Genomic DNA, 6,592 nt, shown 5'->3' with positions numbered 1-6,592 from the left:
CGACCCGCCTACTGATTTCACACAGCCTCTGCGTTGGCTCTCGGAAAAAAAAAAAAGTTTTTATAAGGGCTTATATTCCTATATAGGACAACATCTTACAAAATGTATGGCTGCTGAAAGGAGTTCAGTTCAATATCACTTTGTGCATTTTAATCCAAACTCAGATAAAAATGCTAAAAATATTTTCTTTCATTGAAACACAAAAGAAAATAGAGGATTGCAATGCTCTGGTGAACATAAAGGTTTAAGGGTGACCAACCAGAGGTCAGATGTCTCATTGAGGGGTGCGTTCTCAACTTTCTCAATGCAGATGTGTGATTTGGCAACTTCCTCTATGCTGAGGCTTAATTTTGCACCATCAGCAGAAACAGCCTGACCTCTCCCACATCTCTTCAATGCATTACTACTCATCATGTACTGTAAGAAGTTCAGACATGAGTTACTGCACCAGTAGCAGGGAGACTGTGGATGGTGAGTCGGATATATCTGGGATTCAAGAACACACAGATGTTTGACAGCTTACCTGTAACATACCAGACACTCACAGAACACAGTGTTTATGACAACAGATGGAACATTAAAAAGATGCCACATGCATCCTCCTCTGCCACAGAGGGAGGATGGATATTACCTCTATTCGCTGGTCCCCCCTCCGTGCTTCCTTCAACCAGACTGCAGTGCTTCAGTGATGACACATTGTTGTAGTCCGACCCAGACGTTCCTCGCAAGGGCTCAGCAAAAAGTGATGAGATGTTTCGATTGCCGTTTGCAGTGGCGTTGTTATATGTAAAAATCAAGTGGGGCACAAACAACTTACATATTTATAAATAGGCTTCTGGAGCTTTTTGAACACCTCGACAAATAGCTGTAGGCTATCCATGGTTCCGAGGCAACAGCTAGCTGATCGTTACAGACAAAGAGAGCGCGAGATAGAGAAAGACGGAGTCTGTGATTGTGTGAGAGGGAGAATGGGAGCTGGTCTGCTCTCTCGTCTACTCTTCACAACTACACTTTATTTATCTCCACATATTAATGCCACTACGATTTTTGAAGTAAAAAGATAATGTTGGGCTACAAAGGAACTACAGCACGGTCACGTGACTTCACGTCACCACCGCTAAGCTAAAGGTGGCTAATGTTGGGCTATAAAGGAACTACAGCACGGTCACGTGACTTCACGTCACCACCGCTAAGCTAAAGGTGGCTAATGTTGGGCTATAAAGGAACTACAGCACGGTCACATGACTTCACGTCACCACCGCTAAGCTAAAGGTGGCTAATGTTGGGCTACAAAGGAACTACAGCACGGTCACATGACTTCACGTCTCCACCGCTAAGCTAAAGGTGGCTAATGTTGGGCTATAAAGGAACTACAGCACGGTCACGTGACTTCACGTCACCACCGCTAAGCTAAAGGTGGCTAATGTTGGGCTATAAAGGAACTACAGCACGGTCACATGACTTCACGTCACCACCGCTAAACTAAAGGTGGCTAATGTTGGGCTATAAAGGAACTACAGCACGGTCACATGACTTCACGTCACCACCGCTAAACTAAAGGTGGCTAATGTTGGGCTATAAAGGAACTACAGCACGGTCACTTGACTTCATGTATCCACCGCTAAGCTAAAGGTGGCTAATGCTTGGCGTGATGCAGTTTAGTCGTCTCATTTCGACACTTGTTGAGGAGTGCTGCGATTGAGAACGTTGACTGATTAACACGTGAGACATGTGTTTGAGTTTCTATTGTTGGCACAGGACATGCTACAGCATGTCTGATAGCTACAGCCATCAGGTCAATCTCATACGATGCAGATTATATATCAACTCTGGAAGAAGAGGGAGGCCAGTGGTTGTGAAACCTTATGTGATTGTTGATGATTGTTATGAGGTCAGCATTCACCTGTAACGTCCTTGTGAACAATGAACTTGACTTGTAGACATAGGCGGAGTTTGACATTTGCGCTTGGGGGGGCAAACCTTTTTACTGACGTCAGTACAGTCCCAACTATTGCGTGGGGTGCTACGGATACAGTAGCAATAAAGCCAGCATTCACCGCACTGAGTATGACTTTTCCACCTACGAACACAACTCGTCCCGTCATGAACGCCTCATGCCCATCGTACACACACACTCATATGGAAGGGGCGCTCTCTCCCCACAACAACAGTGCATTACATAACTGTAAAACTTATCATAACTGTGCACATCTTATACTTATTTGATAACTACTATATCCCTCGGTTACTTGAACACGCTACAATATTATTAACCAGTGTCCTACCTTATTCAAATATTGATATATGAAATATTTGTATTAGAACAGTTTTAGACGTAGTAAAGCTGTAACATATGTTAGCCACTAGGGGGGCAATGCCGAGCAAAATCCAATTAAAACCATGTCACCATGTGAATAAACAAGACATGCCCAACAAAATCAGGGTGTACCATGCAGCCGCGGCGCCAGGATTTCAATTGTGGACGGGCAAATGGTCTGTTCAAATGTTTTCTCGCGATTTTTGTTAATAATCTAATAAAAATAGGCTATGCCTAGAATAACATTCGTGTTTACTGAGAGCATAGTCGATGTGTTTCCAGTCCCTGTAACCATGGCGACTGAATGTATCTTCTCCACCGGCCTCGCCTCTCTCTGGGATGCTATTTTCTGTTATCCTGCAACGGGTGCTACGTCCCGCAGAGGGACTGAGCTCCGCGGGGGCAAAACATTAAACACACTCTCGTCTCTCTGAGCGGCACCTGCTGTGAGGATGATGAGTGTGGTGGTTCCGGCGGCAGCGACTCTGTTCTTACTCTAGAAAAAAATAAAACCTGAACATCGATTGTTGTGACATCGTCAGTGAGTGCGGTATATTTTGTGTGTCTGTCCAGTGAGTCAACTGTCATCCTTCGTCTGCGAGACGTTCTACGATGTGTTTGCTCCCGCGCTTCGACTATGAGTTCGGCCTGATTGCGTTAATTAATGTTGCTTTTAATTTGATTATTTTTTTAAAAGGAAACACATGTTTGCTCTCATTTTGTTATTTAATTGTTAATTTTGATCAAACATTTTGGAAACTATATTTTGTCAATTTTTTATCAATGAATGGGTGGGCCCAGTGCCAGAGTGGGTGGGCCTAGGCCCAGTAGGCCCACCCATAACGCTGTGGCTGGTACAATGTGTTGCATGTTATTAACATTCACTTTGCTAAAACTTCCAGCGGTGGCTTCTTATGACTTTAGAGGTGCAGTAGTTTCTTTTGTTGATAGGATTGTGAAAGTCACTACAGAAATTAAGACACAACGGGAAATATGACTATATATTTTCTGTGGAACTGATGATTATTTTTTTAGTGTTGCAACAGTTTCCAAACATGGAAATTGCACAATAATTGTATTTTTGTAAATAACAGAATGATCATGTTCAGTAATTCAATGTTCGTTACATGGAACCACTATTACAAATAAACCTGATAAGAAGCACCATTTTTAAAAGTTAAAATATATTTGAAATACAGAACACTGTATATTGCACATACTTAAGGGTTGTCCAAATTAAACACCCAAAGTCATCTAATTAAGTTGGGAGAAAAATAAAGAAAGTATCAGTCGCTAACTTCAGTTTTAGTGACATCTGCTGTTCCGCTGCTGAATGTAAACACGGTCACGCTGTATTCGAAACGGAAGTCGTGATCTACGGAAGCCCAGAAGGCCATGGTTGTAAAGTGATATATAACCCCGGGTTTCTCCTTATATTTGATATATTTGTTATTGTATTTAAGTAATACATTTACATTTAAAATAAATACAAAGCAGATGATGATGTCCAATAGTTTATAAAGTCACCTTGTAGTGTACAACTAGGGTAAAGAGTTTCTGTGTCAGCGAGTTTGTAAGCGGATTGAATGTAAAGTGGACTGTGTGTGTGTGTGTGTGTGTGTGTGTGTGTGTGCGTGCGTGTGTGTTTGTGTGTGTGTGCGCGCGCGTGTGTGTGTGGTGTGTGTGTGTGTGTGTGTGTGTGTGTGTGTGTGTGTGTGTGTGTGTGTGTGTGTGTGTGTGTGTGTGTGATTACTGAAATATTATACTTGGTATTATCAAATAATATAACTCGTTAATATTAATAACAATTAATATAATAAAAACATATATAAAAGTGTATTATTATCTCTACCTGTTGGCAGTCTCGTTGAAGCTACAACGACCTCCCGCGATAAATCCGCGAAACTGCAGCCTGAGTGGATAAGAGCGCGAGCTGTGCCGCAGTTGGTGTGTAGGAAGCTGCGCGTGCCTGTATGCTGCACGAGCTCCGAGAAGCTGAAACACTAAATGAGACCAAATCCAGAAAGTACATCTCCGAGCAGCTGCTGCAAAGGCACCAGGAACATTCCCCATAGGAAGGTAAGAGATTCGGCTTTGTGTTACAGTAAAGAAACGTCAATTTTGGCCGAAAGAAATCGCTTTATGGCTTTAAAATGACTAATGAAATACAATGCAATTAGTCTGGAAACAACTTCATGTGCACGACTTACTAGGTAGCATAACATACGTAGCAAATAATAATTTCATATATTTTATTATAATATATCAACTGTTTCCCATCGATTTTTAAAATTATTTTCATTTTATATTTTTTATTTGTATTTGTTATGCTTATGTAAAGAACTTTAAATTGTCCAGAATGTGCCTTAAAATTAATTTATATTACTGATATATTTATTGTTGTTATATATTAAAGTAAAATCGCTATGTTTATATAAAAAGTTACCCTTTTATTTATATTTATTTCATTCTAAAACGGAGGAACTCATACAATTTCCCATGGATCAAAACACATTTCTAATCCTGATGTAATTTAAAATCATGCTGCTATGTGTCTCACATTAATGCATGTAGGTATAAATGAATATGACCCCTTTATGCACTGTTTGCTGTGCATTATGTGCATGTTTCCCTGCAGAGGTTGCTCCTGAAATAGAAGTCACTCTCGGTGTCCTTACAGAAGAGAGGGGAGGTAATCCTGGCTTTTCTCTAATCGGGTCTAATGCCACCTCCTCGCTGCTTTCTCTGCCAAACGCAAACCCCGTCCTCTGCCCGAAGAGGGGGGAACGATGTCTTTACAGTCATTAGTACAACTTCTCTCAAAATGCTATGCACATGAGGCTTAGTCTAATTAAAAAGGTGCTAAATTGCATGCATTCAGAACAGAAATGTGAGCGTTGGATACAGCCAGGTTCAAAATGATTGTGTTATTTTGTTGACACTTGGTTTTTAGAAAGGGGATCTCTTTGTTTACTCTTTAAATGAGATACTATATACTAATACTTCCTTAAAAACTGCATTTTCTGCATGTGTTTAGTAATGAAGGAGCGTGAGAGTGCTGTGTAACCTCTGGGAACAGCTTCAGAATATAGAGAGGAATCACAGCCTCAGGTAAAGTCCATTATCTTGAAGTACCTTTTGGAAAAGCTGTCAAAAAAGTGTTAATAATGTCATGTTTTAATAATCAAATGAGGTCTTATGTCATGCTATCTTTGAGGCTAACGAAATCTACGCACACAGCCAGGCAACGTTACTAAAATAAACTCCTAAATGTGGATTTTTGATGTTTTCTCCCCAATAATCAAAGAGAAGACTGTGTTATGGAGGCTAAGCAGTGCATTGCAATGTGTTTGTATTACAAGTGATCTCAAATGCTATTTTTAAATATGCAGATGAGGCATTATGTCACGCGAACTATTGGTGAAGTTAGTAGAAATCTGCAGAAACAAACAGACAAAGATAATAAATTCAGCTCCCAAATGTGGGTTTTGGAGGTTCTCTTTCCACTAGTCTGAAAGAAGACTTATTCTTCATCTTATGGAAGCTAACCAGTGCATTACAGTGTTTTGTATACGTCTTAATATGGACCCACAACTCTTCCTAGCTTGTTTAATTCTGTAAAATACTTTGTGCCCTTTAAGTTTTTGCATACGTTGTTGCATATAGTGAGCATCATCTGTATTGTATACGTCTTGATATGGACCCACAACTTTTCCTAGCTTATTCAATACTGTAAAAACCAACAGACAAACATAGTTCTCTTTCCACTAGTCTGAAAGAAGACTATGTTATGGAGGCTAAGCAGTGCATTGCAATGTTTTGCATGTATTGTATACGTCTTGATATGGACCCACAGATCTTTCTAGCGTGTCCAATTCCCTGCAAAGTGTCCCACGTTGTCCACTTGTAAGTATGTGCACACAGTAGCCATCTTCCTCCCTCATTAAAAGGTCAACTTTCTGGGTACTTGGCCTCAGCTTGGATGCGTTCACCTTGCCAAAGTTCTTCCCACCCTCATATATTCTCCTCAGTCCTTGAGCAGTGACTGCCAGCGTGCTTTGGCGTCCTCAGAAAGAACAGGAAATCCCTCAGTGCCTCTAACAGGACTGCTGAATGCACAGAAATTGGGTCCAGCGTTGCCTCCGCAGTGTTTTAATAAAATGCTGCTGCTGCCTCAGATCTCCTTGGGAATACATTTCCAATTTCAAGGCCGTGATCAAGATGCATCGCCATCGACCCGGCAGCAAATCCCGTTACTGTGCAATAATTGTTTTG

The 6,592-nt window shown here is 41.0% G+C and overlaps 1 protein-coding gene across 2 annotated transcripts in view; it reads left to right on the top strand.

Annotated features, from left to right (window-relative positions):
* The first annotated feature begins 4,102 nt into the window (after nt 1-4,102).
* Nucleotides 4,103-6,592, top strand: part of LOC307025715 (E3 ubiquitin-protein ligase TRIM69) — an 18,470-nt gene continuing 15,980 nt past the window's right edge. Inside the window, exons 1-2 of one of the 2 annotated variants that reach the window (XM_079660559.1) lie at nt 4,103-4,396; nt 5,355-5,428. The gene's annotated coding sequence lies outside the window, so the exon portion shown is untranslated. The remainder of the gene's footprint in view (nt 4,397-5,354; nt 5,429-6,592) is intronic. The other variant, XM_079660558.1, reaches the window with a different exon arrangement.

This window comes from Notothenia rossii (assembly GCF_949606895.1).
Source record: "Notothenia rossii genome assembly, chromosome: 11".
Lineage (NCBI taxonomy): Eukaryota > Metazoa > Chordata > Actinopteri > Perciformes > Nototheniidae > Notothenia > Notothenia rossii.
This window is presented reverse-complemented; position numbering and strand designations above follow the sequence as displayed.